This window comes from Amblyomma maculatum, chromosome 6 (genome assembly GCF_055883805.1).
Source record: "Amblyomma maculatum isolate TAMU_Amacu chromosome 6, ASM5588380v1, whole genome shotgun sequence".
Lineage (NCBI taxonomy): Eukaryota > Metazoa > Arthropoda > Arachnida > Ixodida > Ixodidae > Amblyomma > Amblyomma maculatum.
The window spans coordinates 105,023,060-105,035,821 of record NC_139349.1 but is presented as its reverse complement, the minus strand read 5'-3'; the positions used below and the strand labels follow the sequence as shown (position 1 = coordinate 105,035,821).

At 44.7% G+C, this 12,762-nt stretch overlaps 1 long non-coding RNA gene across 5 annotated transcripts in view; it reads left to right on the top strand.

The window, feature by feature from the left end:
• Positions 1-12,762, top strand: part of LOC146186477 (uncharacterized) — a 242,691-nt gene that overhangs the window by 66,627 nt on the left and 163,302 nt on the right. The window lies entirely within an intron of this gene.

Sequence of the window (12,762 nt, the reverse complement as noted above, 5' to 3'; positions counted from 1 at the left end):
CTGAGGCGCCCGCCAGGGGAGCTGCATTCGCACTGGTTGCTGCGGCGAAAATCGGTGTCACTGTGACAGCAGCACCCGCTTTCTGTAGACGCGCAGCGTCGGTTTTTAACTTCGACTTTCAATTCACGAGCTCCATAGGTGAGGGGGCACAACCATATAATTTTAATTCAGGAAATTAGAAATGTTCACAAGACAAGTATTAAAATTCGTTGGAGGCACTTTGATCTTTCTTAAGTGCGGCAGGGGAAAGCCTTTCCTGCGACTGTTTACACTCAATCACCCATCTGCATCTTTTTCTTTTTGGTACCTTTTCTCATTTCCCACTTTTTTTGCACATATTTGCCCAATTTCAAACACCGCGTCTGTTTTGACGTCTGCACACTATATCGACGTCCTTGGTTATTTTACGTCTAATTGACTTTTTGTTTCTAATTAACTGACTAATTACTCGACGTCAACGAAAATTTGCACTGACACATTTTTTTCACCCTATATTTCAGCCATTCTTTACTAATGAATTAAGTTCTCGGCAATGACGGTGTGAGAACTCCGCGGACGCACAATCCTGTCCGCCTCATGGGCCTACACAAAGGCTTTCCCCTTAATATATGCTTCAATCAGGGTGAACAAATCGGGTTCATGGATTGGAACACAATTGCAATGATTGCATATTCATCGGCTCACGAGGCTTATCTCATATTGTATGTGAAGAATTGCCAGCAGAATGTGCAATACTCAGCTTATTCATGAAGGAATCTGCGGTTGCAGGTACACCGCTGTGAAGTGGCGCGCCTATGCGTTTGTGCTACCAGCTTACTGCGACTTTTTAATGCTTCCACATCTCTTGTGCCCCATATACATAAACATGTAGAAAATGCGTTGCGTTCCTTTGCAGAACCTCCGCGTATGCGGTATATATTCCTAGCGATTATTAGCCGCCCCAGTCATATATCGGTGTCCCAGCTAAATGTAAAAATGCACTGGACCCCAGCTTAAAGAAAGGTATTCAGTGCTGCTAAGAGTCGCCTATACTAATCTGGAGTATTTTTTTTTTCATTCACTTATCTTAAATAGTAAACACTAATTTTCTATTTTTAATTATTGTCTTTAAAAAAGGATCAATGCAAAACTTGTATAGTTCTCCTCGAAAACCGTCTGGCTAGGTTGTTTCCATCACGCTACGACATATGCCGGCCTATTTATAGGCCTTGGAAAAATGCTGTCACGCGACCAGGTGTTATTTTAAATCGTTCGCCAAGTGCGTAGAAGCAGCTTCATTGTAGAGAGCACGGCCCAGAAAAGCGGATTTTGTTATCTCGGACGCGTCTCGAGGCTTTGACGTGACGCTGCAGTCATGAGGCAGAATATTTTTGTAGCGTCAGGCACCGTTTCCGGCTGGTAAAAAAAAAAAAAAAAAAAAAAAAGGTCACTTTACGTAAACGCTTGTTTGGTGGAAACAACGTAGCTGGCCGTTTCTCGAGAATATCTACAACTTTTACACCGCCAGTTTTTCTCTCTGGTCAATAATTAAACGTAGCTAATTAGACGTTACTAAATATCTTTACCGAAAGAAAAAAATACTGTAGATTACAATAGGCGACTCTGAACACCTCTTGACAGATTTGACTGCGCTATTGCTCATTGTATTTTTGCAAACCTTATTTAGGTGGTGAACGCGCCGCCTGAAATGCGCGGGAGGCCATTTCTCATGTACGGGCACTCGTACATGAGAAATGGCATATAGCAAATACGCATGTGCTGTATTTGCTATACCAGCAAATACAGCACCTCATACCAGCTGCATATCTCGGTCGCTCACTGCCGATGAGTTGGAAAGCGTCCATACTCGCTCTATTGTATGTCATCGGTATTTTTAAAGAGGAGAGAGGACGAACGCGATGTTTATATAACTTAGAGACATGTGTGCAGTGAGGATTTGTGTGCTGTTCACTTCAACGAGTAGCAGCTGACGCTGCATATCCTCCCGGATTCTGTCACGCCGGAAGCTGAAGAAAAATAATTTCCACTCAACTGGTGGGTTTTGTCGAATTATTATTTTTGTATGCTTGTGTGTTTATATGCTTTTCCGTTTTCTTCTGTATACACAACTCAATCCGTGTTTATAAGCATCCACATCGGATGATCGAAAAGAACGGGAGCGTTTGAACTTATCGATCGACTATAAAGCATGGATTACACAAAAGAAAAAACAAAAAAAAACAACACTGTTTACATTTATTATGTTGCTTCTGTTTGCACTGACATGCAGGTGGATGCATCAATAGGAGTGGGGGAGCGTCTTTTCTCGTATCTGTGTATGCCTTATTTACCGTCGTCTTTGACATCCCTGCTTCAATGCAGCAATAGTTTGATGTGTCATCCAACAGATGTTGTTGAGAAAAAACCTGTAATTTATCAAGTGCTGTACATATTTGTTGGAACCCAAATACGGTTACGAATTGTGACGTATTTCTTGTAGAATTTAGCGCATACATACACACTACGGCGTTAAGCAAATGGCGATCGTTTCCTCATCATAACAGATCAATTTTAGTGCCTTTTCCATCCAGGCAGCGTGACAGTATTTAATCTAATGAAGCTATAGTAAGGCTTTCGCAGTAAAAGACGTCATCGACGGTCCTACAAAATTTATTAAAGCAGCAGATGATCATAATTACTACTTTACGGTGACGGAGCTGTAGACATCTAAAAAATATTTTCGACAGCCGTAATCTTTTGCAATGCATTTTTTGTCGCATATCTACAAATAGGGCGTTGCCGTAGAGTTTACGACCGACAAGGACGCGAAATGCGTCATGACCATTCATGGGCTGGTTTCATTTGGCTGCTTGAAAACCGTCTCTAGAGCATAACGTCCCTACTGCCGTGCAATTTGCACCACACCCTACATCAAGTGCCATCCAACGGCAGTTGCTACTCAGTAGGACCTTGTGCGTGTGTGCTGGTGAATCCTTGTGCCGTGTGATACCGTGTGCCCCACTGCCGCGTCCCGAGCTTTTTTATCATTATTATTATTATTGTCATTCTTTTCCTACCTGTCTCTCTAATCCCCCTTCCCCATACCCGTGCAGCGCAGCTATATGGTGTTTTTCCAAGCTTGAGGAAACAGTTACAAGCGCGCTGCACAAAATTATTCCTTAAACATCAAGAATCACAATTCAGAATCGACATTCGATAACAGGACACGGACATTTCGCACTATAACTGCGTTCGGAAAGCCTCGGTACGCATACATGATCATTCACGCGCCGATTTTACTTGTTAGCTGCCGCCAAAGCCAAAATTCAACACGGCCCTTCTTCGCGATGCCAGTGGAAAGCACGAAAGGAAACGTGACGGGCGAACCCGACCTTGACGCAGTAAACGAGCATAACGACCCGCTGCGCACGGTCTCCGCGCCATGTTTTTCGAACTTCTTAAAACGCCACCCCGCGCTGCGCTGCCGCATCGGGCCCCGTCTACACATCTGCCGAGCGGACGCTGACGCGACCCCGCGAGGGAGGTTCGGGAGGGCGAGCGCGCAGCGAAGGCGAACGGAAGAGGAACTCGCTATTTATGCCCCTCGCTTTGATTGGACCAAAGCGCGCTGCGCGTCTTGTAAGCTTTGCTTTCTTTTTCTTCTTTCTTACACTGCTCTTTCGTCCGCTGGTTTCCCGCGGTACGAGCTGTCTGGCGTCCGTCAAGGAGCCCAGACGTGGGAGTGTTGGGGAGCTTGTACGCGACTGGCGATATTGGCGCCCGCTGCTGCTGCTGCACCACCATCTACACGGAACGGTTCTTCTCGTGTGGACTGCTTCGTTCGGCTGTCTTCTTCCTCTCTTACTCGCCTCCCTGTGCACGCTCTACTTTTTTTTCTCCTTCTTCGTTTCCCTGGTCGGGACTCGGGCACCGCGCGAGCCGCTGCTGTCCGCGCGCCAAACACGCTGAAGCGAGGGAAAGTGGGGCAGCCGACTCTCCGGTTTGGGCGCCAGTCGGGGGAACGGAAGGAGACGGAAGGAAAGAAGGCGGGGGCTCCTGACCACCACTTGGTGCACGCCGAGGAGGGAAATGAGGGTGAGGGCAAAGGGAAAGAGGGAGGCCCTGAGTTCGGTCTCGACCCTCATTCAACTGGACGAGTTTGTTGACTGGGGCTCTGGAGGCCCTGCACTCCATTCCACTTCCCGTTGCTTAGCTGTCTCTGTCCCTTTCTTGTTTTCCTTATTTTGCTTCCCTTCCTTCCGCCCTTGGATGCCCTGTTGAATGTCGGCGACGATACAAGTTTTTGTATAGCTCAAAGCGCGTGCTTCTTCGAGTGCTCAGAATTCGCGGAAAAGTATAGAGGAAGGTGACTGCGAGTGCAAAGCATGGAATATGAAAATAAGTTTTACATGGAATAAGTGTTCGCACATTGTCTTAATATTCCGAAGAGGCGTGACGCAAGGTTGTGTACCGGGAAAAGTTCTCGAAAGCTGCGGCTCGGCATATCCTTGCATCGAAATGTCAAGAACCAGCGTCGGTTAGAGTTTCGTGCTCGGAGTGCTTTCGTAGTGGAGATGCTGCGCAGTTGTCCTCATCAAACAAAACCTTAAATAGATGAAGAAGATAGGGGCTTCAATTTAGGTAACTATATAAGTTAAACTTAACTTCTGTGGGAGACTGAAATTCAACAGCATAGTGACTTAACTGTCTAGCTTCGGCTGCGTGAATGTCGCTGTTCCGTTCCTTACATTAAAACTATGGGCACTTCTGAATGATAAGTGGGCTTGGTTTGAAAACGTCATTACTCACCTTTCTTACTAGAAACCAGAGATAGATGTATATATATATATATATATATATATATATATATATATATATATATATATATATATATATATATATATATATATATATATATATATATATATATATATATATATATATATATATATATATATATATATATATCCAGCACACTGTCAAGCTCAACTGTTGTAACGTGGATTGCAATCGAGTCGTCTGGACAAGAAATCTTTAAATTACTGTATAGCACCCGACTGGAGTCAGGTTTCCGCGTTTGTTTTGCACGCGAAGCTCATTGCATTGTTGAAATGTGATGACGTGCCCCTAAGAGACGATGGATAAAAGAGACATGCACGGTAAGAATTCAGCAGCTACCGGGAATCCATTGGTTTCCTGTGATCTTTCTTTCTATAACCGAGTGTCCATTTTCATTATTATTATTATTTTTTTGTGACGTGTCATTTAATACCAACCAGTCTTTTATCGTCGAAAACAGTGCGCTAGTGACTCATGGCGTTCAAAATAGCTAGCCTATGCCCCACCCCTCCACGCTACGAGCATTTTCTTGATGTTTGGAGGCATCGATGCATTCGTACGACACCTAGCCGAATGTCTAACTTTCCGAGAGGCAGGGCGAGTGCCGGTGGCTTTTCCCCATAACTTTCGGGTTTGGGGGCCCGAGTTAAGGGCCCTATGCGTAACTCAACTTTCGTATAGAGCACTATCAGTAGCATGGTCGGCGCTCGGAGCTACGTACAGAGTGAAATATGAAATAGCAGGACACGGATAACTGGCATCAACTGTACCTTTTCTATCTTCAGTTGACATGGTAACTTCTGACTGCGTATTTCTTCAGTTTTGTTATGTACTATAGTCTTACAAAGCTCCGAAAATTCGATATACTTCGAAAGCGTTAGAGAGTGCGAGTATACTTATTAGTCTTTAAGCCTAATTGAATTGTCCTTTATATATACATTATCTGAAACGTTGGAATGCGTGCGCAACTTTCTATGCCATTGACGCCTCTGTGAACCGGAGCAAAAAAAAAAAAATGTAAATGAGCTTGCTCTCATTAATTTATGTGCGATTAAACGCCCAACCTTAACAGTGTGTGAATTCGGTGTCCACTTATCACGGCTCCTCATTCAAATCAATAATGAGGTGTTCTATGTATATCATAACTCAATAGCTTCTATGCACGCCCAAACAGGGCCGCGGGAGGCGCAATATGTATTGTACCAAAAAATAAGCACATCCCGCGTCGTTGAGCATTTCCTGCATTACACGACCCCATTTGTGAAAGAGAGGTGGCCAGTCTAAGCGCACACGGTATTTTTGACGCGTTTTATTGCTCTCTATATGTGAGAATAATAAAGAAAAAACAGGACTACCACATGGAGCACGGAAATCTACATGTATAAGAGAGACGTATAGTGCTCCTCGTACGAAACAAGACCTTTAGGAGGTGTCGCGCTCTGAAAAGGCGTTTACAGGAAAAACAGAGAGGTGATAGGACAGAAGCGAAACAACTTCAATAGCTGAAAATGTTGAGACAGGCGCGCTTATATATCCATATAAAAACGGACGAAACAGGAAAACTTTAATTAGTGTTCCGACAACACTGATTGTACCTCACGTGTTAAAGAGATTGGTGGACTGCAACCCGTTTTTAATTAGAATTTCGCCCAACAAGTGACATCGACCACTATCTTCTGTTATAACTGAAAAAAAAAAAAAAAAAAAAGGTATTGACTCGAATTCAAATTATGTGTTCCCATTAAGTGCGGAATGCGCTGTAGTTACATTGCTATCGGCGTTCCCATCACGTGTGCTCAAACATGCGTGCTCAGACAATTCCGGTCACCACCAGTCCTCTCGAAGCATGCAGACTCGCCAGTTGCGGCGAAGCATGCCTGAATGTTCCCAGACCACTGTGTTGCTCACAAACACTGGCACTCCTCAGAGCGAAGTGCAATCTGCCGACGGCCACTCTCACGCATCGGCCGACGTGCGAATGGATGGCAGCTCAGGGCCGGCCATGCACACACGCACTCCGCGGTGGCCGGGGCGCGTGCAGAAAGTAGCGACCCGCCGATTCGTTTGATCGATGGTGCGATTGCTCGCGCAATTCGATCCACCTTCGGCGAGTTGCTACGGTTGCCAGCGGCGCGCTGGGAAAAGCGCCCAGTGTTGCTCGCTCGTCGACCACCGGCGGACAGATCGCCTTGCCGCCGTTGCATCCGGTGACGTCACTGGTCTCGCCGACCGTCACGGGCGTCAGCGTGTAATAGACAAGGCCGCCTGTTGAAGAATGGGGAGTGGGTTAGAGCGCATGAATGCGCGCGTGCATTCGGGTGTGTTGGACTGGAGCGCTTCAAGTTGCGTCCCGGCCACAAGCATTCGCGTGGATCGCGTGGATGCTTCGCTAGCGTTCTGAAATATACAGCAGAAATGGCAATGATGTGCTTGACCTAATGTTTTGGAATTGATGCAGCGGAATATATATGCATAGATTGCCCATGAATAGTGAACTTTTCTGAAAACTCAAAATAATATTTGGCAATAAGGCAGCGAGTACAGTTTGATTTCGTGTATAGCGCTCAACAGCTCAATCTGACTCAGGGTATGAGGGATGCAGTACTCCGAAAATTTCCATCACCTTGGAGTCCTTAACGTGTATACTCTGTTTCATACACCAGTCAACGCAGCTATATATAGGCAGCACTCCTCGTCCGCATCGAAGTGGAGTAAAAAAAAAAAAAAAAAAAAAAAACATACACATATAGTAATGAATTAAAAATCTAAGTGAATGTTGCTCCATATTGTAATAGGTAGAATGATGCAAATTTTTTATTTTGCAAATCTATAGATTGATCTTTCTTTTATGTTCTATAAATCAGAGTGACTTATAGATTTATGGTTTTCTCAGGCCCCTCCTGTATGAGGTTTTCGCAGCTATAGGCCGGTCGGGTCAGTTGTTTGTTTTGGTTTCTGAGCTTGCGAAAATTACTTCGCCATCTCCCACTCGCTTGATTTTTTGTTTTCGTCCGCTGCGGCTTGAAAACATCTCCTGCTCGACGTTTTTCCAAGCTGAAGTCTCCGAACATTTCGAAAGAGTGCACGGCGCTGATTGCCAACGTCTACGCTAGCACAAGGGGGCGCTTCTCTGAGCAGAGTGCGTGTGAAGTTCTCCCAATTGTAGACGAGATGTCCGGGGTGAGCCCTCGAACAGTTGCGAGGTTCAAGAACAAAGTCTGGTTGGCTCAATAAAGTCACCTCAAAAAGCGACCTAGCAAGGTGAGAATATCCAGCCCTCTCAGTGTCGGCATAACAGCTTCACGCTCAACGTCCTCCTACTCAAGTTGCATCATATGTGTGCCGAACGAGAAATACCTATTCTGGACAACACCGTTAACTTATCTCCCTTGCGGATGTTGCTGAAAGAAATCGGCTCCCAGTTAGAAAAAAGGAAGCGACTCTCGCATCACAATCGAGCTCAAATGGCGGTCTTTAGTTACAAAAACGATTTATATCACTGATGACATTTAGAAGCGATGTGGACAATTATATATATGTCCATTCACAGTGTGCTTGCACCTCATTTGTGTAGAAGAAGCCCTAATTTTTACTCGTTTATATTGTTATCGCGGGAAGACGACGACGAACTATACCGTATTTTGTGAGGAAGAGGAACAGCCAGCTTCGTCAACCTCTTCTTTCGCCCTCTTCACAAACCACCGCAGCTCGTCGTCGTATTGTCAAGACAACTGTATCAACAACAGCGGCAAATGCACTAATGTATGCTATGCTCACTGGTTGCGTTCGATAGCCCCCGCATTGCACAGGATCTAAATGCAGAGCTTTCAACAGTCCCCATCTCAGCAAAACATTACAACACAGGGAAGCGCTTCAAATAATTCTCCTTGTGACAACACCACAAAGAGCAGGCCTCCCGAATCAGACGCCCCTCACTTCAAAGCCGTTCCGTAATCTCGGCCGCGACGGTCGCATTTCAATGGAGGCAAAATGGCAAAGGTCCATGTGCTGTCCGATGTCAGCGCACATTGTGGAACCCAAGGTGACCGTACTTTCCGCACCCCCTCACAGTCGCTTTGGGACGTTGAACCCTCATAACCAAACACATTATCAATCAATGCCACGTATAGCATCCAGACGAGGCTGCCACTAACAGTCCACTCCACATTGGTTTATCACCCCATTATTAAATATTAATTTTGTGCATCATGCAAGAAAGTCACTAAACACCGAAAAACCGCATCTAATTACGCCGGTCGCTGAACTGCTTTTACCCTTCGGAAAAGTAAACAGCGCTGCGCTTTTAAAAGTGGTCATTTCAGTTCGTTGAAAAATGGGCTAAATAGCTGCTCGCATTTCGACTAGTGATTGTTTAAACAAGGGGGAAGGGGGGAAGACACCTATGCTGAGGGTCGAATCTCGGCACCTCATAAAGCGAACAAACACGCCCACGCTTCGCACCACTGACGCTAAGCGGAGTGACACATTTTCTTTTTTTTTATTGCAGCGGACTACTTCCGTATATAATTCGGCGGCGTTGGCTGCTATGCATGAAACTGAGTGTATTTACATCGCACAGTACACACGTGCCTTGCTTTTCACCTCCATCGAAAACCGGCTGCAGGTATATCGAACCCACGTCTGCATTGTTATGCTTTATGCATGTTCGACGTTTTGTTTAACTCCCTTTTCCAGTTCATTCCTGACTTTTGTGTATACTGCAGACTACCTCGTGCGTTTACACATCTCAGAAGCCAGAGCCCTTATTCGACTGTTTCTGTGACGACTCGTGCGAGGCACTTAATGTGCGCCCATAAAACAATACACTGCAGGACGTAGCGTCGTCAAAGACGCAGAAACGAAGGGACGAACACGGATGAATAGCAAGGTTCATTCGGCGATACCGCGACGTTCGGGTGCATCCCATTCACTCCTCATCCGAGACGAAAACGAATTTCGGGACCCTCTCCGCGGGGCACCGATGAAGAGGAGCCACTCTTGGCCTGGACAAGGCGTCTGGCAATACCAAGCTTGCCTGTCCCTTTGCGCTTTCCCTCTCCTTCCTCGCCTCACCTTCTCGCGGCAACATCACGTCACGTCTTCCCATCATCGACAGCGATGCTCGACGTGCGTGATAGTTGTCTCGTCGTTGTGACGCCCCGGACGAAGATTGCTCCGGGCAGCAGCAGCGCCCGTCGAGAGCGCTGAAGGGCGAAGGGGAACGGAGATGAAGGAGAACGGACGAAGGATAGATAGGGGGGGGGGGGAGGGGGGGGGGGGTGGCACCGGAGCTTCGCAGCTGCTGCCGCCGCGTCGGCATTGCGTGTCTGCGAGCGGCCTTCCGAGAGGCAGACACGCCCAAGAGCTGCAGTGTCACTCTCGTCCCCGTCGGAATCATCATCCGCGCACTGTGTTTCTTCTCTTGCTTTCTTCGAGCCTCTTGTTCACACAGACCCGTCCTCCCGCGCTTTCCTTTTACTTTCCACCGTGTTCCGAAGCTGTCAAGTATCGCATCCCCTGTAAGCTCTCCGGCTGACTCGGGCGAGTCAATTCGCGTCCCAGCGACGCTGCGTGGTCGGTCATCGCTCGTTCTGTCTCTTCTCGTCATCACGATCTGTGCACCCTGCAGGGCGCGAAAGATTTAAGTGGAGCAAGGAGGCTTGGTAGGTATGCAGTTGGACTTGAACTGCGATTTCCTTTTGTACGTGTTTCGCGGAGGGTTCGAAACCGATGCGCGAACACGAACATAGGTATTTTTCCGCCGAGAGGATCGCAGAAATTTCGAATAAGCAGGAATGTGCAGCTTGTCATTCTTAGTAACACGTACTGTCTCTGCTGTCACTGTAATACAGATGCCGGTATACATAGTGTGTCATGTAGCTCAGCTCAGGCGACGAATAATGAAAAGACTACATCACAAAAACTGGCACGAAATTGTCAATAGGACCTGCTTCTATTGGTCGATCTTGATCCTGATATGCGAACATATTAGCCAATACGAGCGGGCGGGATTGACAGGTTTGTGGCAGTTTTTGTGTCTCAGCTAGTAGTGTAATTATATGTATACACATTTAACGAATATATTAGAGACCATTATCTAAAAAAAATGACCATATATTAGCCGTTACATTATTTATTTACAAGCAGCATGCATTACGCAAGTGCATATATTATGTAATAAATTTAGTATCAGCAAAAGATTAAAAACGAACAGGAGGATTTAAACGCGAGCAGCAAGGAAATAAAGAGTAACCCAACCCAAGTTAATTTAACTACGAAGGCATGAGAGCTTAAAAAACAAACATTAGAATAGTTTTATAGTAGGGTGCTTTTGTATGGGATCCATTTACATTAACAAACATAGCAAAACTAGAAAGCGTTAAGTGCTAACCAGCGAGATTTATTTATAATTGATATAGATGGAGTACATCCTCCATCTTTCCTTTCCAGACGGCTTACTGGAACGGGGGCACCGGAAAAGAAAAAAAACTTTTTATTCACTGTATCATGATAATATAAGGATTGATTAGCACCTGCACATTCAGCCTACAAGTACGCCTGTGGCTCGTTCATTCCACAATAAAAATGTTAAAGATTTCTCATTTAATACCAATATGCTCAAGAACTTTCTTTCCCCGAATGATACATGAACGCGTTAGAGGCGCATACTGCCGAATGCTCGTCTCCTTGCACATTCACGCACACACTTTTAAATCACCCTAAAATTATTTCTATAACCATAGTCTAATATGTGTTTGATTTTGTGTGCTGCCAGTCGCTTTTTTTTTTACAAGCTTTATTTGATGGTATACAGATACAGCATCGCGTCTTTAAGTTTTTATATTGTTCCAGGCCGATCCCTTTCCTTTTTCTTTTTGAGCTCGTTTGTAGACACCCGTCGCACTATAGATAACTTCCACTAGAAATTTTGTTACTACAAAAGATCTGTTTGGTCCTGTATGTTATTATTTTTATTTTTGCTTTGTTTGCGGAGCTGTATTTCTTTTTTACCCGTGATGTTATCTTGCTGTGCGTTATTATACGTTCTTGTTTGCTTTCTGTATTATTAATCCACCCACTCCTGTCCAAGACCTTGCGTAAGGTTGGCAGTATACATGTCAAATAAATAAATAAATAAATAAATAAATAAATAAATAAATAAATAAATAAATAAATAAATAAATAAATAAATAAATAAATAAATAAATAAATAAATAAATAAATAAATAAATAAATAAATAAATAAATAAAGATTAGTGCCCCTCGCTTTTATTTCCTAGCACTGTTGTTTCTATTGACCATTCAGTTTTCTTGTTCGCATTTCAAGTCAAGAACACCTTTATATTGTGAGGAAAGTATTGAATATCATATGCAAACATTGACTGGATTGGTCTAAGCTATAGGATCCGTGGCGAACATTTACTTTTAACGTTTTCCCGCAGCTTGCAACGAGTATAGTTGAAGCTGCCATGAAAAACGAATGGGCTCCGTTTTTTGAAAATAATTGTGAGGCAGCTGTGAAATACTGCACATCGAGAGCAATCGTGAAAGCTTCTGACGCGTTCCAAAATTTTATTTCTGAAGTTTGTCCGGCGCCTCCAAAAAATAAGTAAAACTCCAATGTAAAGACAAAATAACGCGTTTTTGAAAACCAATAGTCAACGCATTTAAAACCCTTCCGAGGGAAGATCAGCGTATATATGAATATTTTGGTGATGTGCGATTGGCGAAGAAGTTGCGCCCAAATTCCCGTTCCCAGAAAACGTCCGAGATATTGGGGTGTGGTATGTCGTTTTGTTTTACGTCATTTTGTATTGGGGTATGGTACTTCATTTCGAAACACCTTCTGACAAACCTTCCAGCTCAAGCAAATCAATTTTAATGACTAGTGACCGAGTATGTCATGGATCACTGCCTTGTCGTGGCTGAGGGGCTTGCGAAACT